The sequence below is a fragment of the Bombina bombina genome, chromosome 5 (genome assembly GCF_027579735.1).
Source record: "Bombina bombina isolate aBomBom1 chromosome 5, aBomBom1.pri, whole genome shotgun sequence".
In the NCBI taxonomy this organism is placed as follows: domain Eukaryota; kingdom Metazoa; phylum Chordata; class Amphibia; order Anura; family Bombinatoridae; genus Bombina; species Bombina bombina.
In genome coordinates this window covers 812,268,205-812,295,703 of record NC_069503.1, presented here as the reverse complement: position 1 = coordinate 812,295,703, position 27,499 = coordinate 812,268,205, and the positions used below count along the sequence as shown (strand labels likewise).

The 27,499-nt window shown below is 40.9% G+C and overlaps 1 protein-coding gene across 2 annotated transcripts in view; it reads right to left on the bottom strand.

The window, feature by feature from the left end:
* ANKRD12 (ankyrin repeat domain 12) overlaps positions 1 to 27,499 on the bottom strand; it is a 399,410-nt gene that overhangs the window by 349,305 nt on the left and 22,606 nt on the right. The window contains exon 2 of one of the 2 annotated variants that reach the window (XM_053714916.1): positions 1,311 to 1,477. The exons of the other annotated variant lie outside the window; for it this stretch is intronic. The gene's annotated coding sequence lies outside the window, so the exon portion shown is untranslated. The remainder of the gene's footprint in view (positions 1 to 1,310; positions 1,478 to 27,499) is intronic. 2 annotated transcript variants of the gene reach the window in all.

Here is a 27,499-nt window from a genome sequence, read left to right as displayed (position 1 = left end):
ACTACTTGCAAATCATTGTGCAAGAACATTTTGTGGATTTCTGTTCTGCAATATCCACACCAAAACCATACAGTGTCCTCACTGCCCCAGTTTCAGCGATTGTCATTTTATTTAAAAAAAAAAAAAAAAAAATTAAATTAGGCAGTTACACTAAAGCATCAGCTCAATTGCAATGTGTTGATTAAAGGGAGAATAAAGCAATTTTCAAACTTATATATTGCATTGTGAAATTAGCTGTGGAGAAAACAAAAATGTCATTTTGTTAAAGGACCAGTCAACACTATAGATTTGCATAATCAACAAATGCATGATAGGAAGACAATGCAATAGCACATAGTCTGAACTTCAAATGAGTAGTAGATTTTTGTTAAATAAATTGCAAAGTTATGTCTATTTCCACTCCCCCTGTATCATGTGACAGCCTTCAGCCAATCACAAATGCATATACGTATATGCTGTGAATATTTTAAGTTTTTAAACTGTCTAACATCACATAATAAGGTAAAAATGTATAATAAAAAAGGTGCATTGCTCACAAGCTTTGCAGACTGGGAAAAGCTGGGAGACAGTCATTAATCAACGAGCTGCCGCTTCACTGAGCGGTTCCATATTTGACTGTTCTCTTCAAACAGAACTTTGCTCTGGCTGCACTGTGTCAAAAGGGACATTAAACACTTTCAGATACACACATTATATATATATATATATATATATATATATATATATATATATATATATATATATATATATATATATATATATATATATATATATATATATACACACACATACATACACACACACATATATATAATATATATATATATATATATATATATATATATATATATATATATATATATATATATATATATATAATATATATATATATATACACACACATACATACATACATATACACACACAAAAAACTCTGCAATATACTTTCATTACTTATTTATTTTGTCCTCTTTTCTTACAATTTCATTGTGAAATTGTGAGCATTTCAGTTCCTGTTAGAAATGGAAGTGCAGAACACATATTCCACACAGCCATTGGCTGTACAGTCTAGTGACCTATTTATTACTGTCCTTAATTGGCCACAGTATAGAAAGAAACCTAAGTTACAACATGGCAGCCCCCCATTGTCTAAATATTGACAAAATAAGTGTAAAAGTTTTAGTGTCTTTTAAACAGCTAATGAAACTTTAAAAAATATATTTTACATATTATTATAAGACTAATCTTTTCTTTGAATGCATTATTCTATCTAGCATTTAGTGTTTAATGTCCCTTTAAGGGAAACTTACATAGTGCAGCCAGAGCACAGCGCTGTTTAAAGAGAACAGCTTGATGTGGAGCAGCGATGCAAAGCGAAAGTGTTAACAGTTCCTGTATGTGTTCCATTCTCTCTGCAAACATGCTGCATTTTCTGCGATGGCATCTTAGATCACAGCATGTTCTGCCTTGGGGCTCACTGCCAATATAAAAAGAAACCTTGAGGGTCACGAACAGAAACAATGATAATCCACCTTAAGACAATGTATGGCTAAGGAGATTGTAAGGGTAGAGGCTAGTTTGTAAGAAAGAAAATAACAATTTTTCAAGCCCCAGTATTTCTGGACAGAGTTGCACAAGCACAATTTGTCTGAGGTATTTTACAGAAAATCAAGCAAAATCAATTATTTCAATGTTGTTATATTTTCATTAATACCTAGACATGTGCATTCGTTGTATTCAGTGCACAACAATTTCCCAAATATGGCCGCAGGCATCGGCATTCGGCTCTTATCGTTGACGGAATTCTGTACGTGAAAGTGCAACACACAAAGATCTGTGCAAAGCCAGATCTTTGTGTGTTGCACTTTTACAATAAAAAATTTGGCTCCGAAATTATCTGAATGCCGCTACCACATTCAGCACGTGTTGTGCAAAGAATACAATTGCGTGTCTATTAATTCATTATAAAGTTTATTATAAAGGAAAATGAAAGTTTTTACATATCTTTTGCATAACGTATGACAAATAATTCTTCCCTTTTTAGTCTATATAATAAACTTACTTTTATATTAATTTTAACCATTGCTCATTTGAATCTAGGGGTTAAAATCTATTCTGGCTCACTGCCAACAGCAAAACACTGAAAATAAAAAAACAGTGAATTGAAAATGTACCATTTACATTGCTGTATCAGGTTGCTGGAATTTATTGTGCATGCGCAGCAGCCAATGGACCATGTGCTATTAAAAATTAAATGGGGCTTGAAGTCGCATTTGTGTTGGCTGATCCATCTGCTGCATAATAACAGAAAAAAGTAGAGTCCATGGGGGTGGATAGGGGGACCTGTCCAGCAGGGATATTCAATGGTAAATGTATTGTTATTATTGTACTTTATGAAGTGCCAACATATTCCGCAGCGATGTACATGGGTACAATAAAACAATTAAATAAAACCTGCAAGAGACAGGACAAAATGATACAAAACACATACAGGAGGAATTGAGGGCCCTATTCCCGTAGGAGCTTACAATCTAGAAAAAACATAATTTATGCTTACCTGATAAATTTATTTCTCTTGTAGTGTATTCAGTCCACGGATCATCCATTACTTATGGGATATATTCTCCTTCCCAACAGGAAGTTGCAAGAGGATCACCCACAGCAGAGCTGCTATATAGCTCCTCCCCTCACATGTCATATCCAGTCATTCGACCGAAACAAAAACAAGAAAGGAGAAACCATAGGGTGCAGTGGTGACTGGAGTTTTAATTAAAATTTAGATCTGCCTTAAAAAAAGACAGGGCGGGCCGTGGACTGGATACACTACAAGAGAAATAAATTTATCAGGTAAGCATAAATTATGTTTTCTCTTGTTAAGTGTATCCAGTCCACGGATCATCCATTACTTATGGGATACCAATACCAAAGCTAAAGTACACGGATGATGGGAGGGACAAGGCAGGAACTTAAACGGAAGGAACCACTGCCTGTAGAACCTTTCTCCCAAAAACAGCCTCTGAAGAAGCAAAAGTGTCAAATTTGTAAAATTTTGAAACGGTGTGAAGCGAAGACCAAGTCGCAGCCTTGCAAATCTGTTCAACAGAGGCCTCATTCTTAAAGGCCCAGGTGGAAGCCACAGCTCTAGTAGAATGAGCTGTAATTCTTTCAGGGGGCTGCTGTCCAGCAGTCTCATAGGCTAAGCGTATTATGCTACGAAGCCAAAAGGAGAGAGAGGTTGCCGAAGCTTTTTGACCTCTCCTCTGTCCAGAGTAAACGACAAACAGGGAAGAAGTTTGACGAAAATCTTTAGTTGCCTGTAAATAGAACTTCAGGGCACGGACTACGTCCAGATTATGCAAAAGACGTTCCTTCTTTGAAGAAGGATTAGGGCACAATGATGGAACAACAATCTCTTGATTGATATTCCTGTTAGAAACTACCTTAGGCAAAAACCCAGGTTTAGTACGGAGAACTACCTTGTCTGAATGGAAAATCAGATAAGGAGAATCACAATGTAAGGCAGATAACTCAGAGACTCTTCGAGCCGAGGAAATAGCCATCAAAAACAGAACTTTCCAAGATAAAAGCTTAATATCAATGGAATGAAGGGGTTCAAACGGAACACCTTGGAGAACTTTAAAACTGTTGCTCCTCTGTGGAGCTTAAACTTGGTTCTTAAACACAGGCTTAATCCTAGCCAAAGCCTGACAAAAAGCCTGGACGTCTGGAACTTCTGCCAGACGTTTGTGCAAAAGAATAGACAGAGCAGAAATCTGTCCCTTTAACGAACTAGCAGATAAGCCCTTTTCCAAACCCTCTTGTAGAAAGGACAATATCCTAGGAATCCTAACCTTAATCCATGAGTAACTCTTGGATTCGCACCAATATAAGTATTTACGCCATATCTTATGGTACATTTTTCTGGTAACAGGCTTCCGTGCCTGTATTAAGGTATCAATAACTGAATCTGAGTAGCCACGCTTTGATAGGATCAAGCGTTCAATCTCCAGGCAGTCAGCCTCAGAGAAATTAGATTTGGATGGTTGAAAGGACCTTGTATTAGAAGGTCCTGCCTCAGAGGCAGAGACCATGGTGGACAGGACGACATGTCCACTAGGTCTGCATACCAGGTCCTGCGTGGCCACGCAGGCGCTATCAGAATCACTGATGCTCTTTCCTGTTTGATCTTGGCAATCAGTCGAGGCAGCAGCGGAAACGGTGGAAACACATAAGCCATGTTGAAAACCCAAGGGGCTGCTAGAGCATCTATCAGCGCCGCTCCCGGGTCCCTGGACCTGGATCCGTAACAAGGAAGCTTGGAGTTCTGGCGAGACGCCATGAGATCCAGTTCTGGTTTGCCCCAACGATGAATCAGTTGAGCGAACACCTCCGGATGAAGTTCCCACTCCCCCGGATGAAAAATCTGGCGACTTAGAAAGTCCGCCTCCCAGTTCTACACGCCTGGGATGTAGATCGCTGACAGGTGGCAAGAGTGAGACTCTGCCCAGCGAATTATCTTTGAGACTTCTAACATCACTAGGGAACTCCTGGTTCCCACTTGATGGTTGATGTAAGCCACAGTCGTGATGTTGTCCGACTGAAATCTGATGAACCTCAGTGTTGCTAACTGAGGCCAAGCTAGAAGAGCAATGAATATTGCTCTTAACTCAAGAATATTTATTGGGAGGAGTTTCTCCTCCTGAGTCCACGATCCCTGAGCCTTCAGGGAGTTCCAGACTGCGCCCCAACCTAGAAGGCTGGCATCTGTTGTTACAATCGTCCAATCTGGCCTGCGAAAGGTCATGCCCTTGGACAGATGGACCCGAGAAAGCCACCAGAGAAGAGAATCTCTGCTCTTTTGATCCAGATTTAGTAGAGGGGACAAATCTGAGTAATCCCCATTCCACTGACTTAGCATGCATAATTTCAGCGGTCTGAGATGCAGGCGCGCAAATGGCACTATGTCCATTGCCACTACCATTAAGCCGATTACTTCCATGCACTGACGGGCGTGGAATGGAATGAAGGGCACGGCAAGCATTTAGAAGTTTTGATAACCTGGACTCCGTCAGGTAAATTTTCATCTCTACAGAATCTATAAGAGTCCCTAGGAAGGAGACTCTTGTGAGTGGTGATAGAGAACTCTTTTCCACGTTCACTTTCCACCCATGCGACCTCAGAAATGCCAGAACTATCTCTGTATGAGACTTGGCAATTTGAAAGCTTGACGCCTGTATCAGGATGTCGTCTAGATACGGAGCCACCGCTATGCCTCGCGGTCTTAGAACCGCCAGAAGTGAGCCCAGAACCTTTGTAAAGATTCTCGGGGCCGTAGCCAACCCAAAGGGAAGAGCTACAAACTGGTAATGCCTGTCTAGAAAGGCAAATCTCAGTTACCGATAATGATCCTTGTGAATCGGTATGTGAAGGTAGGCATCCTTTAAGTCCACTGTGGTCATGTACTGACCCTCTTGGATCATGGGTAGGATGGTTCGAATAGTTTCCATTTTGAATGATGGAACTCTTAGGAATTTGTTTAAGATCTTTAGGTCCAAGATTGGTCTGAAGGTTCCCTCTTTCTTGGGGACCACAAACAGATTTGAGTAAAATCCCTGCCCTTGTTCCATCCGCGGAACAGGGTGGATCACCCCCATTACTAGGAGGTCTTGTACACAGCGTAGGAATGCCTCTTTCTTTATCTGGTTTTCTGATAACCTTGATAGATGGAATCTCCCTCGAGGAGGAGAAGCTTTGAAGTCCAGAAGATATCCCTGAGATATGATCTCCAACGCCCAGGGATCCTGGACATCTCTTGCCCACGCCTGGGCGAAGAGAGAAAGTCTGCCCCCCCCACTAGATCCGTTTCCGTATAGGGGGCCGTTACTTCATGCTGTCTTGGGGGCAGTAGTAGGTTTTCTGGCCTGCTTGCCCTTGTTCCAGGACTGGTTAGTTTTCCAGGCCTGTCTGTAACGAGCAACAGTTCCTTCCTGTTTTGGAGCGGAGGAAGTTGATGCTGCTCCTGCCTTGAAATTTCGAAAGGCACGAAAATTAGACTGTTTGGCTTTTGATTTGGCCCTGTCCTGAGGAAGGGTATGACCCTTCCCTCCAGTAATGTCAGCAATAATTTCTTTCAAGCAGGGCCCGAATAAGGTCTGCCCCTTGAAAGGAATATTAAGTAATTTAGATTTAGAAGTCACGTCAGCTGACCAGGATTTAAGCCATAGCGCTCTCCGCACCTGGATGGCGAATCAGGAGTTCTTAGCCGTTAGTTTAGTCAAATGTACAATGGCATCAGAAACAAATGCATTAGCTAGCTTAAGTGATTTAAGATTGTCCATAATTTCATCCAATGGAGCTGTGTGAATGGCCTCTTCCAGAGACTGAAACCAAAATGCTGCAGCAGCAGTGACAGGCGCAATGCATGCAAGGGGCTGCAAGATAAAACCTTGTTGAACAAACATTTTCTTAAGGTAACCTAATTTTTTTATCCATTGGATCCGAAAAAGCACAACTATCCTCCACCGGGATAGTGGTACGCTTAGCTAAAGTAGAAACTGCTCCCTCCACCTTAGGGACCGTCTGCCATAAGTCCCGTGTAGTGGCGTCTATTGGAAACATTTTCCTAAATATAGGAGGTGGAGAAAAGGGCACACCGGGTCTATCCCACTCCTTGCTAATAATTTCTGTAAGCCTTTTAGGTATAGGAAAAACGGCAGTACACACCGGCACCGCATAGTATCTATCCAGCCTACACAATTTCTCTGGAATTGCAACTGTGTTACAGTCATTCAGAGCAGCTAAAACCTCACCAAGCAATACACGGAGGTTCTCAAGCTTAAATTTAAAATTAGAGATCTCTGAACCCGGTTTCCCTGGATCAGATCCGTCACCCACAGAATGAAGCTCTCCGTCATCATGTTCTGCAAACTGTGACGCAGTATCGGACATGACTCTCACAGCACCAGCGCGCTCTGTCCTAATCCCAGAGCCATCGCGCTTGCCTCTTAATTCTGGCAATCTAGATAATACTTCTGACAGGGTATTATTCATGATTGTAGCCATGTCCTGTAAAGTGATTGCTATGGGCGTCTCTGATGTACTTGGCGCCATATTAGCACGCGCCTCCTGAGCGGGAGGCGAAGGTACTGACACGTGAGGAGAGTTAGTCGGCATAACTTCCCCCTCGTTGTCTGGTGATAATTCTTTTACAGATAAAGACTGACCTTTATTATTTAAAGTGAAATCAATACATTTAGTACACATATTCCTATGGGGCTCCACACTGGCCTTCAAACATAATGAACAAACAGATTCATCTGTGTCAGACATGTTTAAACAGACTAGCAATGAGACTAGCAAGCTTGGAAAACACTTTAAAATAAGTTTACAAGCAATATAAAAAACGCTACTGCGCCTTTAAGAAGCACAAAACCTGTCTCAAGTTGAAATAACAATGAACCAAATCAGTTATAGCAACCAAATTTTCACAGTAAATGTATTAAGCTAGCAGAGCATTGCACCCACTTGCAAATGGATGATTAACCCCTTAATACCCAAAACGGATAATCAATAGAAAAAAAAACCTTTTTAACACAGTCAAACACACTGTCACAGGTCTGCTGTGACTAATTACCTCCCTCAAAATGACTTTTGAAGTCCCTTGAGCTCTCTAGAGACGTCCTGGATCATGCAGGAAGAAGCAGGAAGACTGAGTCTGAATTTTTACTGCGCAAAAAAGCTCTAAAATAGGCCCCTCCCACTCATTATTACAACAGTGGGAAGCCTCAGTTACTGTTTCTATGCAGAAAATAAGTCAGCCATGTGGAAAAAATTATGCCCCAATAAGTTTTATCACCAATGTACCTCAAAAAACGATTAAACATGCCAGCAAACGTTTTAAACATCCTTTTTTAAAGAGTATGTATATTTATTGATAAGCCTGATACCAGTCGCTTCCACTGCATTTAAGGCTTTACTACATTACTTCAGTATTAGCAGCATTTTCTTAGTCAAATTCCATTCCTTAGAAAATTATTTTACTGCACATACATTAATAAGCCTGATACCAGTCGCTTTCACTGCATTTAAGGCTTTACTTACATTACTTCGGTATCAGCAGTATTTTCTTAGTCAATTCCATTCCTTAGAAAAATATTTTACTGCACATACCTTAGTTGCAGGAGACCCCGCACGCCATTCCCTTTCTGAAGTTACCCCACTCCTCAGAATGTGTGAGAACAGCCAGTGGATCTTAGTTACTTCTGCTAAGATCATAGAAAACGCAGGCAGATTCTTCTTCCAAATACTGCCTGAGAAAAAACAGCACACTCCGGTGCCATTTAAAAATAACAAACTTTTGATTGAAGAATTAATTAAGTATAAAACACCACAGTCCTCTCACGACCTCCATCTATGTTGAGGGTTGCAAGAGAATGACTGGATATGACATGTGAGGGGAGGAGCTATATAGCGGCACTGCTGTGGGTGATCCTCTTGCAACTTCCTGTTGGGAAGGGAATATATCCCACAAGTAATGGATGATCCGTGGACTGGATACACTTAAGAGAAATGGCAAATATAATTTGTAAAAATTCAAAAACATTCAGCTGGTTAAAAGTTTTAAAAAAAGGATCTTTATTTCAAAATATCTACAGGGTCCAACAATATACAAGCTTCAATTTCAAATATATTGAAGACAGATATAACTAATCGGTAAGGAAGGGCTATTGCACAACTAATTAGTTGAATACAATATTAGAGTTAAATATATTAAAAGTAGCACACAACTCGTAAAGCTTTATATAAAACAAGCAGGCTTGATAAAACACAGAATCTATGGTCCCTAAACTTCTTGGATTAGTTACACACAAACATTTAACCTTTTTAGTGCCTGGGAATTTAAACATATTGCAACCTCTGCCACAGTAAACATGCAGCGCTGGAAAGGGTAGGAGTTGAATGGAGGTTTTCTAGGTTAATGCCAGAACTCAGATTTGAGAGGAATTTGAATAAATCAAAAGTTTTGGCTGCTACAACCATAATGCAGAACTCAGGTGTTGGCCATAAGCTAGTATTTTCCACAGCCTCACACAAAACATGCTCCTCTATATTTGAGGTTTCTCATTGGTTTCAGGCATATTTTAAGCCAATCCATTGCCACTATGGTCGTAAATTTATTACAGCACTCTATTTGTGCAGTCAGCGGAGTTGAGCCTTTTGTTTTGAAAGTTTGCAACGAGAACTGGTAAGTGCCTTTGTATTTAATCAAATTATTATAAACTGTTTAAAAGGTCCCTTTTATTACAGAGATTGTTATGTCACTTTAAAAGGGATAGGAAACCCCAAAATCTTTTTTTGTGATTAAGACAGAGCATACCATTTTTTTAAATTTAAAAAAAAAAAAAGTTTCCAATTTAATTTCATTATCAAAGTTTCCATGATATTTTGTGTTAAAGAGATACAGAGGTAGGCATCTGGAGCACTAAATGGCAAGAAATAGCGCTGCCGTCTAGAGCTATTGCGAAAGAAATATTCTTAAAAAACTGCTGCCATATAGTGCTCCAGAAATGGGTCAGCTCCTAAGCATACATACCCGTTTTTCAACAAAAGATAAGAGAATGAAAAAATTATTAATAGAAGTAAATAGTTTAAAAAAAATTGCATGCTCTATCTGAATCATAAACACTGGGTTTCAAATTCTTTTAATAAGAGATGTAATCTGCATAAAAAACAGAATTTATGTTTACCTGATAAATTTCTTTCTCCAACGGTGTGTCCGGTCCACGGCGTCATCCTTACTTGTGGGATATTCTCCTCCCCAACAGGAAATGGCAAAGAGCCCAGCAAAGCTGGTCACATGATCCCTCCTAGGCTCCGCCTACCCCAGTCATTCGACCGACGTTAAGGAGGAATAATAGCATAGGAGAAACCATATGGTACCGTGGTGACTGTAGTTAAAGAAAATAAATTATCAGACCTGATTAAAAAACCAGGGCGGGCCGTGGACCGGACACACCGTTGGAGAAAGAAATTTATCAGGTAAACATAAATTCTGTTTTCTCCAACATAGGTGTGTCCGGTCCACGGCGTCATCCTTACTTGTGGGAACCAATACCAAAGCTTTAGGACACGGATGAAGGGAGGGAGCAAATCAGGTCACCTAAATGGAAGGCACCACGGCTTGCAAAACCTTTCTCCCAAAAATAGCCTCAGAAGAAGCAAAAGTATCAAACTTGTAAAATTTGGTAAAAGTGTGCAGTGAAGACCAAGTCGCTGCCCTACATATCTGATCAACAGAAGCCTCGTTCTTGAAGGCCCATGTGGAAGCCACAGCCCTAGTGGAATGAGCCGTGATTCTTTCGGGAGGCTGCCGTCCGGCAGTCTCGTAAGCCAATCTGATGATGCTTTTAATCCAAAAAGAGAGAGAGGTAGAAGTTGCTTTTTGACCTCTCCTTTTACCTGAATAAACAACAAACAGGGAAGATGTTTGTCTAAAATCCTTTGTAGCATCTAAATAGAATTTTAGAGCGCGAACAACATCCAAATTGTGCAACAAGCGTTCCTTCTTTGAAACTGGTTTCGGACACAGAGAAGGTACGATAATCTCCTGGTTAATGTTTTTGTTAGAAACAACTTTTGGAAGAAAACCAGGTTTAGTACGTAAAACCACCTTATCTGCATGGAACACCAGATAAGGAGGAGAACACTGCAGAGCAGATAATTCTGAAACTCTTCTAGCAGAAGAAATTGCAACTAAAAACAAAACTTTCCAAGATAATAACTTAATATTAACGGAATGTAAGGGTTCAAACGGAACCCCCTGAAGAACTGAAAGAACTAAATTGAGACTCCAAGGAGGAGTCAAAGGTTTGTAAACAGGCTTGATTCTAACCAGAGCCTGAACAAAGGCTTGAACATCTGGCACAGCTGCCAGTTTTTTGTGAAGTAACACCGACAAGGCAGAAATCTGTCCCTTCAGGGAACTTGCCGATAATCCTTTTTCCAATCCTTCTTGAAGGAAGGATAGAATCCTAGGAATCTTAACCTTGTCCCAAGGGAATCCTTTAGATTCACACCAACAGATATATTTTTTCCAAATTTTGTGGTAAATCTTTCTAGTTACAGGCTTTCTGGCCTGAACAAGAGTATCGATAACAGAATCTGAGAAACCTCGCTTCGATAAAGTCAAGCGTTCAATCTCCAAGCAGTCAGCTGGAGTGAAACCAGATTCGGATGTTCGAACGGACCCTGAACAAGAAGGTCTCGTCTCAAAGGTAGCTTCCAAGGTGGAGCCGATGACATATTCACCAGATCTGCATACCAAGTCCTGCGTGGCCACGCAGGAGCTATCAAGATCACCGACGCCCTCTCCTGATTGATCCTGGCTACCAGCCTGGGGATGAGAGGAAACGGCGGGAACACATAAGCTAGTTTGAAGGTCCAAGGTGCTACTAGTGCATCCACTAGAGCCGCCTTGGGATCCCTGGATCTGGACCCGTAGCAAGGAACTTTGAAGTTCTGACGAGAGGCCATCAGATCCATGTCTGGAATGCCCCAAAGTTGAGTGACTTGGGCAAAGATTTCCGGATGGAGTTCCCACTCCCCCGGATGCAATGTCTGACGACTCAGAAAATCCGCTTCCCAATTTTCCACTCCCGGGATGTGGATAGCAGACAGGTGGCAGGAGTGAGACTCCGCCCATAGAATGATCTTGGTCACTTCTTCCATCGCTAGGGAACTCCTTGTTCCCCCCTGATGGTTGATGTACGCAACAGTCGTCATGTTGTCTGATTGAAACCGTATGAACTTGGTCCTCGCTAGCTGAGGCCAAGCCTTGAGAGCATTGAATATCGCTCTCAGTTCCAGAATATTTATCGGTAGAAGAGATTCTTCCCGAGACCAAAGACCCTGAGCTTTCAGGGATCCCCAGACCGCGCCCCAGCCCATCAGACTGGCGTCGGTCGTGACAATGACCCACTCTGGTCTGTGGAATGTCATCCCTCGTGACAGGTTGTCCAGGGACAGCCACCAACGGAGTGAGTCTCTGGTCCTCTGATTTACTTGTATCTTTGGAGACAAGTCTGTATAGTCCCCATTCCACTGACTGAGCATGCACAGTTGTAACGGTCTTAGATGAATGCGCGCAAAAGGAACTATGTCCATTGCCGCTACCATCAACCCGATCACTTCCATGCACTGAGCTACGGAAGGAAGGGGAACGGAATGAAGTATTCGACAAGAGTCCAGGAGCTTTGTCTTTCTGGCCTCTGTTAGAAAAATCCTCATTTCTGAGGAGTCTATAATTGTTCCCAAGAAGGGAACCCTTGTTGACGGGGATAGAGAACTCTTTTCCACGTTCACTTTCCAGCCGTGCGATCTGAGAAAGGCCAGGACGATGTCCGTGTGAGCCTTTGCTCGAGGGAGGGACGACGCTTGAATCAGAATGTCGTCCAGGTAAGGTACTACAGCAATGCCCCTTGGTCTTAGCACAGCTAGAAGGGACCCTAGTACCTTTGTGAAAATCCTTGGAGCAGTGGCTAATCCGAAAGGAAGCGCCACGAACTGGTAATGTTTGTCCAGGAATGCAAACCTTAGGAACCGATGATGTTCCTTGTGGATAGGAATATGTAGATACGCATCCTTTAAATCCACCGTGGTCATGAATTGACCTTCCTGGATGGAAGGAAGGATAGTTCGAATGGTTTCCATCTTGAAAGATGGGACCTTGAGAAATTTGTTTAAGATCTTGAGATCTAGGATTGGTCTGAATGTTCCCTCTTTTTTGGGAACTATGAACAGATTGGAGTAGAACCCCATCCCTTGTTCTCTCAATGGAACAGGATGAATCACTCCCATTTTTAACAGGTCTTCTACGCAAAGTAAGAACGCCTGTCTTTTTATGTGGTCTGAAGACAACTGAGACCTGTGGAACCTTCCCCTTGGGGGAAGTCCCTTGAATTCCAGAAGATAACCCTGGGAGACTATTTCTAGCGCCCAAGGATCCAGAACATCTCTTGCCCAAGCCTGAGCGAAGAGAGAGAGTCTGCCCCCCACCAGATCCGGTCCCGGATCGGGGGCCGATATTTCATGCTGTCTTGGTAGCAGTGGCAGGTTTCTTTGCCTGCTTTCCCTTGCTCCAGCCTTGCATTGGTCTCCAAGCTGGCTTGGCCTGAGAAGTATTACCTTCTTGCTTAGAGGACGTAGCACCTTGGGCTGGTCCGTTTTTACGAAAGGGACGAAAATTAGGTCTATTTTTTGCCTTGAAAGGCCGATCCTGAGGAAGGGCATGGCCCTTACCCCCAGTGATATCAGAGATAATCTCTTTCAAGTCAGGACCAAACAGCGTTTTCCCCTTGAAAGGAATGTTTAGTAGCTTGTTCTTGGAAGACGCATCAGCCGACCAAGATTTCAACCAAAGCGCTCTGCGCGCCACAATAGCAAACCCAGAGTTCTTAGCCGCTAACTTAGCCAATTGCAAAGAGGCGTCTAGAGTGAAAGAATTAGCCAATTTGAGAGCATTGACTCTGTCCATAATCTCCTCATAAGGAGGCGAGTCACTATCGAGCACCTTAATCAGTTCATCAAACCAGAAATATGCGGCTGTAGTGACAGGGACAATGCATGAAATGGGTTGTAGAAGGTAACCCTGCTGAACAAACATCTTTTTAAGCAAACCTTCTAATTTTTTATCCATAGGATCTTTGAAAGCACAACTATCCTCTATGGGAATAGTGGTGCGTTTGTTTAAAGTAGAAACCGCTCCCTCGACCTTGGGGACTGACTGCCATAAGTCCTTTCTGGGGTCGACCATAGGAAACAATTTTTTAAATATGGGGGGAGGGACGAAAGGAATACCGGGCCTTTCCCATTCTTTATTAACAATGTCCGCCACCCGCTTGGGTATAGGAAAAGCTTCTGGGAGCCCCGGCACCTCTAGGAACTTGTCCATTTTACATAGTTTCTCTGGGATGACCAAATTTTCACAATCATCCAGAGTGGATAATACCTCCTTAAGCAAAATGCGGAGATGTTCCAATTTAAATTTAAAAGTAATCACATCAGATTCAGCCTGCTGAGAAATATTCCCTAAATCAGTAATTTCTCCCTCAGACAAAACCTCCCTGGCCCCCTCAGATTGGGTTAGGGGCCCTTCAGAGATATTAATATCAGCGTCGTCATGCTCTTCAGTAACTAAAACAGAGCAGCCACGCTTACGCTGACAAGGGTTCATTTTGGCTAAAATGTTTTTGACAGAATTATCCATTACAGCCGTTAATTGTTGCATAGTAAGGAGTATTGGCGCGCTAGATGTACTAGGGGCCTCCTGAGTGGGCAAGACTCGTGTAGACGAAGGAGGGAATGATGCAGTACCATGCTTACTCCCCTCACTTGAGGAATCATCTTGGGCATCATTGTCATTATCACATAAATCACATTTATTTAAATGAATAGGAATTCTGGCTTCCCCACATTCAGAACACAGTCTATCTGGTAGTTCAGACATGTTAAACAGGCATAAACTTGATAAGAAAGTACAAAAAACGTTTTGAACTAAAACCGTTACTGTCACTTTAAATTTTAAACTGAACACACTTTATTACTGCAATTGCGAAAAAACATGAAGGAGCCGTTTTAAGCTTTAACCCCTTTACAGTCCCTGGTATCTGCTTTGCTGAGACCCAACCAAACCCAAGGGGAATACGATACCAAATGATGCCTTCAGAAGTCTTTGATAAGTATCAGAGCTCCTCTCACATGCGACTGCATGCCATGCCTCTCAAAAATAAGTGCGCAACACCGGCGCGAAAATGAGACTCTGCCTATGCTTTGGGAAAGCCCCTAAAGAATAAGGTGTCTAAAACAGTGCCTGCCGATATTATTATATCAAAATACCCAGAATAAATGATTCCTCAAGGCTAAATAAGTGTTAATATCAATCGATTTAGCCCAAAAAATGTCTACAGTCTAAATAAGCCCTTGTGAAGCCCTTATTTACAATCGTAATAAACATGGCTTACCGGATCCCATAGGGAAAATGACAGCTTCCAGCATTACATCGTCTTGTTAGAATGTGTCATACCTCAAGCAGCAAGGACTGCAAACTGTTCCCCCAACTGAAGTTAATGCTCTCAACAGTCCTGTGTGGAACAGCCATGGATTTTAGTTACGGTTGCTAAAATCATTTTCCTCATACAAACAGAATTCTTCATCTCTTTTCTGTTTCTGAGTAAATAGTACGTACCAGCACTATTTGAAAATAACAAACTCTTGATTGAATAATGAAAAACTACAGTTAAACACTAAAAAACTCTAAGCCATCTCCGTGGAGATGTTGCCTGTACAACGGCAAAGAGAATGACTGGGGTAGGCGGAGCCTAGGAGGGATCATGTGACCAGCTTTGCTGGGCTCTTTGCCATTTCCTGTTGGGGAGGAGAATATCCCACAAGTAAGGATGACGCCGTGGACCGGACACACCTATGTTGGAGAAATAAAAGGTTTTCTAACAATAAGCAGATAAAATAAATGCATCAACCTCACCATACATCACAATCTGAATTATATGCACTCCCTTTTCTAAATGAAGTGTCGTCCTCCTCTATGAAATAATTGCCATGGCAACAGCAATTGCGTTAATGCTTTACTATTTTATAGTGATTAGACATCTCTAGGAGACCTCTGTAACCCCAACCATTCAATATGTACAAGGAACTCTATCTGAAAAGAGAAACATCTTAACAAAAGGGAGGAGCCACAAACCATATAAATTTGTGATTACTATGGCAACAATTCTCACTTTTTGTGTGCCCATATTCTTCTAGCTCTCATTTTAGTAATCTAGATTAGTTTTGACATTTACATTTCAGATGTGTGTAACCAAGGGGTTAGGATACTACTGCATGTTGGCTGTTACTTGGCGGTAATTTAAACCTTTAATTGCCTGGGTGTGTTCCAGATACTCAAGATGTATTGTGCACATCTATCTATCACATATAATATATGTAATCATGGACCATTAAATGCTCAAACACCCTGTGAAAACAGCAGTTTTTGGTGAAAAAAGTGTAGCTATTTTACAAAACTATTTAATTGATTAACTGCTTTATATTAAAATCCAGGATTGCAGCTTTTATACTATTTCTTCTGGCAGCTTCAGTTTCCAGGACAGACAGCCATCCCAGAGGTGATCAACTGGGAGACAGCCAATCATATCATCATGCCTGTTTAATGCCACTACTGGGTAAACAACTGATGGGAGCTGTGAGTTTGCTGAATAATCTATACCGTTTTGTTGGTTTTAATACAAGATGTGGAGCCATCTTCTTTGTGTTTTCCATCTATTAATACCTTTAGAGGGCCATTATAGTGGTGCAGTGACATGCTCTAATTCTTTAGACACTGCAACTCTGTTTTTATGTGTTTAAAGGGATAGGGCTAATCAGTGCGAGTAATCTACTATATAAAGGGATAACAATGAGATTATGGTTTTACACCGTGTCACATAACATAAATTACAATGTTTATGGCAGAGATCCTCAACCGATGCAACATTGCTCTATAAGGCTAACTAAAGAGATATAAAAGTTTGTTTCACTGTTGTAATGAAAAAGCACTAAGCAGTTGGTTACACTTAATAGAAATCATTGAATTATGTATATATAATGCATCAGTTTAAAAGATTTTACCTTTTATTTGTTTATTTTAGCTTCATTTGTGCAGGGTACATTACTTCCTGTCACAGAACCACAAGGGGTGCTGTGGCCTCTACAGGAAAGCTTAACCTTTGAAGCAGATGATAGAAGACTTAAAGGGACATGAAACCCTTTTTATTTCATGATTCAGACAGAGAATACAATTTGAAACAACTTTCTTAATTTACTTCTATTATCTAAATTTGTTTTATTCTCTTGGTATCATTTGTTGAAGGAACAGCAGTGCACTACTGGTTTCTAACTGAACACATGGGTGAGCCAATGACAATCAGTTTATATATGCAGCCACCAATCAACAGCTAGAACCTAGGTTATCTGCTGCACATGAACTTTCCTAGATAAACATTTCAGCAAAGGATAAGAAGAGAAAGAAGCAAATTAAATAATAGAAGTAAATTGTAAAGTTGTTTGACATTGTATTCTCTATCTGAATCATGGAAAAAAAATGGGGTTTCATGTCCCTTTAAGTTCTAGCTACATTCAGTTCCTTGCCCATGCTCAGTAGCAAAAATTATGCAATTTTTGCATACAAACAATATTTTATTATGTATTTAAGTCTGGTCCTGAGTTTTCATGCTCACTATGATCCAGCGAGCAATGAGTTCTACACTTAGCATTTCCCAGACATTTCAATATCAGGTTAAACAGCTTTAACATAAAAACCTGCATGAAACAGACAAGCTCCCACATTGGCAGCGTTTCAAATGCACAAAGTCCACAATGAAAGCTACTGCTAAACAATAAACCTAGACCTAAGAAACAGGAATAAATACAAGCAACTGCTACACAAACTCAAGGTCTTACATAAATATTTTACTGCTACTGATGCAACATAAAATGTGATACTTACAAATTAATTAGTAAGTGAAAGTGCAATGCTCCTAAATTGAGTTGCCCAACCTAAAGCATAGGGGCCTCAATGTGATTTTTTTCAGCACATTTTAGCTCATCCATACTTTTGTTTTCACCTTCAGCACACAATTTACTCTTATTCTCTGAAACAGAACAATTACCAAGATATGTGGATCCAATATATTTGTCTCTGTATCAGTGTATACATGTTAACATATGAAACTAAATAATTATAAGCAGTTTGTTTATAAAAAGAAATGCACAGGGCTGGGAAAACAAACAAACAATCTCTAGCGTGCCAGTCAATGAAAAAAGGTTACTTGTGAGGATCTTCTGCAATTACTTACTAAACTGGAACTGTGGTCATTTCCTCACTAGGAAGTACTGTATGTATTTTTTTGCTCTTCAACCCTTCACCTGGAGATAAAGAAAGATATACAATCTGTCCCATCGTTTGAAAAGGTTATACCTGCCCTAAATGATGTGTTAGACCAGACCGGCCTGCTAAACACCTCACTGAGTAAACATGGTATGCAAAGATTTCTTTTAGAAGTATTTCAGAGTACAGTTTTTGTGTAAGCACTTTGTCTGCACCGCTCTATAATGAATCAGCAACATGAGAGGCGGAATATTCATACAGCAGATTAAACAAGCCACGGTGTGAAAGTCCATCGTAAACACACTTGATTTAGGCTAATATTTTTTACTAAAACACAGACAGGTCTTTTTTTTTTTTTTTTTTAAGTTGTCCCTCCCTGATTGAGTACATTGCAACAAATTATTCAGATTATAAAAAAAACAAATTGCCAATTGAGTAGATTAGAATTGTGCAATAAAACATGTTGTTACCAATTTATATATATAAAAAAAAAAAACATGTCCCATATGCACCCTTATTATTGGGTCCACTAATGTGGTCTCATGACACACTAATGTGCTGGCCTGTACAACAAGCCACTAACCTCATCTCATTGCACAAACAATAAGCCGGGAACTGACAGCAGATGGACAGTTGCTTTGGTAGCTGAACATAACATGGTGAATGCTGGCTGTTGCAGGAGAGATCCAGAGCACTCAGTTATCTCTCATGATGATCTGACAAGCTATTCACCAGATATTCCGTAACTGCATATGCTGCATTGTCTGACTGCATATAATATTCCAGTGTCTCCCTCTTCCTCTGTCACTGTAATCTGTGCAGTCAATTTTTCTTTCTACCTCTCACTGTACACAATGCAGTATATATTGCCTCAAAATGTATCTGTTTCTCTTTGGTCCCAGCAATGGCCCCCTCTGTCACTACATCAGCATACCCGAAAGCCTCATAGTGACCCCTACAACACTGACCCCGATTAGTCTCACATAAAGCGTTAGAAAATGTTATGCTTAGGTCTCCCAATTATGCGTGGTAGCTGCAATACTTGCAACCTTTGAATTGCAGGAGGTGGAATTTCATGTGTTTGGCACCTACATTTTTTTTTTTTTTAAATCTTGGATGATTGTGACTGAGACACCTACAAATTTGGCTGCAGCGGTCGCCATGCTGAGCACCTCAGGAAGCCCATGGCAGAACGCTATTTTACCACTGAGCTGATTTTAGCCAATAGCGTGAGGTGGAAACGTCACCTCACTGAAAAAGCGCATTCTGTCGTGGGCTGCCAGAGGAGTTTCAGACAAATAAAGGAACTTTCAGCATTAAAGGAACAGTCAACACCAGACTTTTTGTTGTTTAAAAAGAAAGATAATCCCTTTACCTATTCCCCAGTTTTGCAAAACCAACACTGTTATAGAAATACACTTTTTACCTCTGTGATTACCTTGTATCTAAGCCTCTGGAAACTGCCCCCTTATTTCAGTTCTCTTGACAAACATGCATTTTAGCCAATCAGTGCTGGCTCCAGGGTAACTTCACGTGCATGAGCTGAATGTTATCTATATGAAACACATGAACTAATGCCCTCTAGTGGTCAAAATGCTTTCAGATTAGAGGCAGTCTCCAATGTCTACAAAATTAGCATATGGACCTCCTAGAATTAGCTTTCAACTAAGAATACGAAGAGAACAAAACAAAATTGGTGATAAAAGTAAATTGGAAAGTTGTTTAAAATTACATTCCCTATTAAAATCATGAAAGTTTTTTTTGGACTTGACTGTCCCTTTAAGTACGGTATTTTTATACATGACTAAGTCTCCATTATTTGCTCCACCGGTAAATCCTAGCGTTTCAAAAATGCTAGGATTTACTATCAGTTAAATTTTGACTTTTACTGTCCTTTTAAGTCTAATAGCCTTAAAATATAGACTGCTCATTGGCCTAGATGACTTATATTATTCATTATTTTTCTTCCTTCTATGTAACTCTCCTGATATGTCTTTAATGTACTTAGGAAACTATTAGGTGCTGCTGTCATGCAGTTACTTAATACATAAGGAATCATGAACCAAACAAAATAAGCATGAGGGATTCCATAGAAGTGCCTATCAAACTATCAGTTGTGGTCTTTTGTGGATCAATCTGCCTTTACCAAACATACTGTGTGTTTAAAATAATGGCTGTTGTGACAGTTTCCCCCTCCCTCTTTTCTTTTGGATTTAACTGGATGTTTATTTTAATTTTTTATTGTTTCCTTTCTTTTAACTATAACAGGCCTGTTTGTAAGTAATTAAACATTAATAAACTAATAAAACCAAAAATGAATACCGGGGCACTAAGGAGGAATCAAACAAGCATATACACATATACATACATTGTGTATATATATATATATATATATATATATATATATATATATATATATATATATATATATATATATATATATATATACACACACATATATATTTTAATAAATACAACATATACATATATATATATATATATATATTAAAATAAATACAAATACAACACACACCAGAAAAAAACATAATTTATGCTTACCTGATAAATTCCTTTCTCCTGTAGTGTAGTCAGTCCACGGGTCATCATTACTTATGGGATATTAACTCCTCCCCAACAGGAAGTGCAAGAGGATCACCCAAGCAGAGCTGCTATATAGCTCCTCCCCTCTACGTCACACCCAGTCATCCGACCAAGAACCAAACGAGAAAGGAGAAACTATAGGGTGCAGTGGTGACTGGAGTATAATTTAAAAATTTAGACCTGCCTTAAAAAACAGGGCGGGCCGTGGACTGACTACACTACAGGAGAAAGGAATTTATCAGGTAAGCATAAATTATGTTTTCTCCTGTTAAGTGTAGTCAGTCCACGGGTCATCATTACTTATGGGATACCAATACCAAAGCTAAGTACACGGATGACGGGAGGGACAGGCAGGATCTTTATACGGAAGGAACTACTGCCTGAAGAACCTTTCTCCCAAAAACAGCCTCCGAAGAAGCAAAAGTGTCAAATTTGTAAAATTTGGAAAAAGTATGAAGAGAAGACCATGTTGCAGCCTTGCAAAACTGTTCAACAGAGGCCTCGTTCTTAAAGGCCCAAGTGGAAGCCACAGCTCTAGTAGAATGAGCTGTAATCCTTTCAGGAGGTTGCTGTCCAGCAGTCTCATAAGCTAAGCGTATTATGCTACGAAGCCAAAAGGATAGAGAGGTAGCAGATGCTTTCTGACCTCTCCTCTGTCCAGAATAAACGACAAACAGGGAAGAAATTTGTCGAAAATCTTTAGTTGCCTGTAAATAAAATTTCAGGGCACGGACTACATCTAGATTGTGCAGAAGTCGTTCCTTCTTTGAAGAAGGGTTAGGACACAATGATGGAACAACAATCTCTTGATTGATATTCTTGTTAGTGACTACCTTAGGTAAAAACCCAGGTTTAGTACGCAGAACTACCTTATCTGAATGAAAAATCAGATACGGAGAATCACAATGTAAGGCTGATAATTCAGAGACTCTACGAGCCGAGGAAATAGCCATTAAAAACAGAACTTTCCAAGATAACAGCTTGATATCAATGGAGTGAAGGGGTTCAAACGGAACACCCTGTAAAACGTTAAGAACCAAGTTTAAGCTCCACGGCGGAGCAACAGATTTAAACACAGGCTTAATCCTGGCCAAAGCCTGACAAAAAGCCTGAACGTCTGGAACTTCTGACAGACGCTTGTGTAAAAGGATGGACAGAGCTGAGATCTGTCCCTTTAACGAACTAGCAGATAAACCCTTTTCTAAACCTTCTTGTAGAAAAGACAATATCCTAGGAATCCTAACCTTACTCCATGAGTAACCCTTGGATTCGCACCAGTGTAAGTATTTACGCCATATCTTATGGTAAATTTTCCTGGTAACAGGTTTCCTAGCCTGTATTAAGGTATCAATTACTGGCTCTGAAAATCCACGCTTTGATAAAATTAAGCGTTCAATTTCCATGCAGTCAGCTTCAGAGAAATTAGATTTTGATGTTTGAAAGGACCCTGAATTAGAAGGTCCTGTCTCAGAGGCAGAGACCAAGGTGGACAGGATGACATGTCCACTAGATCTGCATACCAGGTCCTGCGTGGCCACGCAGGCGCTATTAGAATCACTGATGCTTTCTCCTGTTTGATCCTTGCAATCAAACGAGGAAGCATCGGGAAGGGTGGAAACACATAAGCCATCCTGAAGGTCCAAGGTGCTGTCAAGGCATCTATCAGGACCGCTCCCGGGTCCCTGGACCTGGACCCGTAACGAGGAAGCTTGGCGTTCCGGCGAGACGCCATGAGATCCATATCTGGTTTGCCCCAACGTCGAAGTATTTGGGCAAAGACCTCCGGATGAAGTTCCCACTCCCCCGGATGAAAAGTCTGGCGACTTAGGAAATCCGCCTCCCAGTTGTCCACTCCTGGGATGTGGATCGCTGACAGGTGGCAAGAGTGAGACTCTGCCCAGCGAATTATCTTTGATACTTCCATCATCGCTAGGGAACTTCTTGTCCCTCCCTGATGGTTGATGTAAGCCACAGTCGTGATGTTGTCCGACTGAAACCTGATAAACCTCAGAGATGCTAACTGAGGCCAAGCCAGTAGGGCATTGAGAACTGATCTCAATTCCAGAATGTTTATTGGAAGGAGACTCTCCTCTTGAGTCCATGATCCCTGAGCCTTCAGGGAATTCCAGACAGCGCCCCAACCTAGAAGGCTGGCGTCTGTAGTTACAATTGTCCAGTCTGGCCTGCTGAAGGGCATCCCCCTGGACAGATGTGGCCGAGAAAGCCACCATAGAAGAGAATCTCTGGTCTCCTGATCCAGCGTAGGGGACAAATCTGAGTAACCCCCATTCCACTGACTTAGCATGCACAATTGCAGCGGTCTGAGGTGCAGGCGTGCAAAAGGAACTATGTCCATTGCCGCTACCATTAAGCCGATTACCTCCATGCATTGAGCCACTGACGGGTGTTGAATGGAATGAAGGGCACGGCAAGCATTTAGAAGCTTTGTTAACCTGTCCTCTGTCAGGTAAATTTTCATTTCTACAGAATCTATAAGAGTCCCCAAGAAGGGAACTCTCGTGAGTGGTAAGAGAGAACTCTTCTCCTCGTTTACTTTCCACCCATGTGATCTCAGAAATGCCAGTACTAACTCTGTATGAGACTTGGCAGTTTGAAAGCTTGACGCTTGTATCAGAATGTCGTCTAGGTACGGAGCTACCGAAATTCCTCGCGGTCTTAGTACCGCCAGAAGAGAGCCCAGAACCTTTGTAAAGATTCTTGGAGCCGTAGCCAACCCGAAGGGAAGAGCTACAAACTGGTAATGTTTGTCTAGGAAGGCAAACCTTAGATACCGGTAATGTTCTCTGTGAATCGGTATGTGAAGGTAAGCATCCTTTAAATCCACTGTGGTCATGTACTGACCACTTTGGATCATGGGTAAGATTGTCCGAACAGTTTCCATCTTGAATGATGGAACTCTTAGGAATTTGTTTAGGATCTTTAAATCCAATATTGGTCTGAAGGTTCCCTCTTTTTTGGGAACCACAAACAGGTTTGAGTAAAACCCTTGTCCGTGTTCCGACCGCGGAACTGGATGGATCACTCCCATTAGTAAAAGGTCTTGTACACAGCGTAGAAACGCCTCTTTCTTTATCTGGTTTGTTGACAACCTTGAAAGGTGAAATCTCCCTTGTGGAGGAGAAGCTTTGAAGTCCAGAAGATATCCCTGAGATATGATCTCCAACGCCCAGGGATCCTGGACAGCTCTTGCCCAAGCCTGGGCGAAGAGAGAGAGTCTGCCCCCCACTAGATCCGTTACCGGATCGGGGGCCCTCACTTCATGCTGTCTTAGGGGCAGCAGCAGGCTTTCTGGCCTGCTTGCCCTTGTTCCAGGCCTGGTTAGGTTTCCAGCCTCGTCTGTAGCGAGCAACAGCTCCTTCCTGGTTTGGAGCAGAGGAAGTTGAAGCTGCTCCTGCCTTGAAATTACGAAAGGCACGAAAATTAGACTGTCTAGCCCTGGGTTTGGCTCTGTCTTGAGGCAGGGCATGGCCTTTACCTCCCGTAATATCAGCGATAATTTCTTTCAAACCGGGCCCGAATAAAGTCTGCCCCTTGAAAGGTATGTTAAGTAGTTTCGATTTAGAAGTTACATCAGCTGACCAGGATTTTAGCCACAGCGCTCTGCGTGCCTGAATGGCGAATCCGGAATTCTTAGCCGTAAGTTTAGTTAAATGTACTACGGCATCAGAAATAAATGAATTAGCTAGCTTAAGGGTTTTAAGCTTAAGTGAAATCTCATCTAATGTCGCTGAGTCAAGGGTGTCTTCCAGAGACTCAAACCAAAATGCTGCCGCAGCCGTGACAGGCGCAATGCATGCAAGGTGTTGTAATATAAAACCTTGTTGAACAAACATTTTCTTAAGGTAACCCTCTAACTTTTTATCCATTGGATCTGAAAAAGCACAGCTATCCTCCACCGGGATAGTGGTACGCTTAGCTAAAGTAGAAACTGCTCCCTCCACCTTAGGGACCGTTTGCCATAAGTCCCGTGTGGTGGCGTCTATTGGAAACATTTTTCTGAATATAGGAGGGGGTGAGAAAGGCACACCGGGTCTGTCCCACTCCTTAGTAATAATTTCAGTAAGTCTCTTAGGTATAGGAAAAACGTCAGTACTCGTCGGTACCGCAAAATATTTATCCAACCTACACATTTTCTCTGGGATTGCAACTGTGTTACAATCATTCAGAGCCGCTAACACCTCCCCTAGCAATACACGGAGGTTTTCCAGCTTAAACTTAAAGTTTGAAATGTCTGAATCCAATTTATTTGGATCAGATCCGTCACCCGCAGAATGAAGCTCTCCGTCCTCATGCTCTGCATATTGTGACGCAGTATCAGACATGGCCCTAGCATTATCAGTATACTCTGTTCTCATCCCAGAGTGATCTCGTTTACCTCTAAGTTCTGGCAATTTAGACAAAACTTCAGTCATAACATTAGCCATGTCTTGTAAAGTGATTTGTAATGGCCGCCCTGATGTACTTGGCGTTACAATATCACGCACCTCCTGAGCGGGAGATGCAGGTACTGACACGTGAGGCAAGTTAGTCGGCATAACTTCCCCCTCGTTGTCTGGTGAATGTTGCTTAACATGTACAGATTGACTTTTATTTAAAGTAGCATCAATGCAATTAGTACATAAATTTCTATTGGGCTCCACCTTGGCTTTTGAACATATTGCACAAAGAGTTTCCTCTGTGTCAGACATGTTTAAACAAACTAGCAATTAGACTAGCAAGCTTGGAAATACTTTTCAACTAAATTTACAAGCAATATGTAAAAACGTTACTGTGCCTTTAAGAAGCACACAAAAACTGTCACAGTTGAATAACAATGAACCGGATTAGTTATATAAACCAAATTTAGCAAAGGATTGCACACATAAGCAATGGATGATTAACCCTTAATATCAGAAAAAAACAAAAAAAAAAAAAACGTATAACAATTGACAATATAAGCGTTTTTATCACAGTCAAGCACAGTCTCACAGGTCTGCTGTGAGTGATTACCTCCCTCAAAACTAGTTTTGAAGACCCCTGAGCTCTGTGGAGACGTCCTGGATCATGCAGGGAGAAAAAGACAGACTGTGACTGAATTTCTGATGCGTAGTAAAAGCGCCAAAATAGGCCCCTCCCACTCACACTACAACAGTGAGGGAAGCTCAGTAAACTGTTTTAATTTAAAACAACGACAGCCATGTGGAAAATAAAGCCCAAAACAATTTTCACCAAGTACCTCAGATAATTAAACGATTTAACATGCCAGTAAACGTTTAAAATCTAATATATGAAATGTCATTAAAAAGCCTGCTGCTAGTCGTTCACACTGCAAGTTAGGCTAAAAGTTATATGCATACAGTATTTTCCCAGTGAAGTGCCATTCCCCAGAAATACTTAAGTGTTAACATATATACATGTCAGCCTGATACCAGTTGCTACTACTGCATTTAAGGCTGTACTTACATTATATCGGTATTAGCAGTATTTTCAAAGTCAATTCCATTCCTTAGAAAATAATATACTGCAACATACCTCTTTGCAGGTGAACCTGCCCGCTGTCCCCTGATCTGAAGTTACCTTACTCCTCAGAATGGCCGAGAACAGCAAACGGATCTTAGTTACGTCCGCTAAGATCATATACAAAAAACTCAGGTAGATTCTTCTTCAAATTCTGCCTGAGAAGGAAACAACACACTCCGGTGTCGTTTAAAATAACAAACTTTTGATTGAAGATATAAAAAACTAAGTTTAATCACCACAGTCCTCTCACACATCCTATCTATTAGTTGGGTGCAAGAGAATGACTGGGTGTGACGTAGAGGGGAGGAGCTATATAGCAGCTCTGCTTGGGTGATCCTCTTGCACTTCCTGTTGGGGAGGAGTTAATATCCCATAAGTAATGATGACCCGTGGACTGACTACACTTAACAGGAGAAATACCTGATTTCTGAACAGATTTATCAAGCCCTGTACTAACCTACTACATTACCCATGAAAACAATGTCCTTGTACAACAAATATGTCAAAATAAAAGGGCAATTCATATCAACCGATCAGCATCTGAAGAAGGCCCGACTGCATCAACTAAATCTAGTTCCCATTTGGCTAAAGGACTAGTCTTGCGGGAAAACTATTCATAATTAAATATTTTTATTTTACAATCTCAATGCCATTTATATCCCTTTAACTAATCCTTCTTCAGGGAGTGAAAGGCTTGTATCCTTTTTAGCTGCTTATTATGACATTTGCAAGGACAGAGTCACAAACACATAGGACAGTTTATTTTTTTAACTAAACATTCAAAGAAATATATTAAGCATATGAAAGATTTCTACAAAAACTTAAATTAAATCGAAGATAAAAGTTGTTCAATGTCTTTTTGCAAAATAACAAAAAGTGCATGAACATGCAAACAGGTCAGTGGCTGATAAGGACAATGCCCAGTGTGATGGGCCAAAAGTGTCATAGATCACCAAATGATAACATTTTTCCCCATACAGCAAAATTTATTTTTCAAATAATTAATACATTTTAACCCATTTCTGCCAGTAATTTCAGAGAAAAATTGCCACCAAATGCAATCATATAAAAATTGTTAACTTTTTCACAAACTTTGGGTTTCTACTGCAGTCATAAGACAAAATGGTTTTAAAAAGTTCTCTGGGGTCCCTTTTGTTCAGAAATAGCAGACATGCACAGCTTTGCAATTATTTTTGGCAATTAAAAGGCTGATAATTGCAACTGCGCACCCCACTTCTGAAAATCCTGGCAGTAAAGGGGTTTATAGGTTAGCTGGTAAGGGTAATTGTATTTTTATGATTACCCTCCCCCTCAAACAGCTCTCTTTCCCCCCACACCCAAACTTCTTACCACCATCATAGGTACTGGCAGACAGTATGAAGTTTTAGGGTTTTTGTGTTGTTTTTTTTAAATTAAAACATTTTAAATGCATTTATA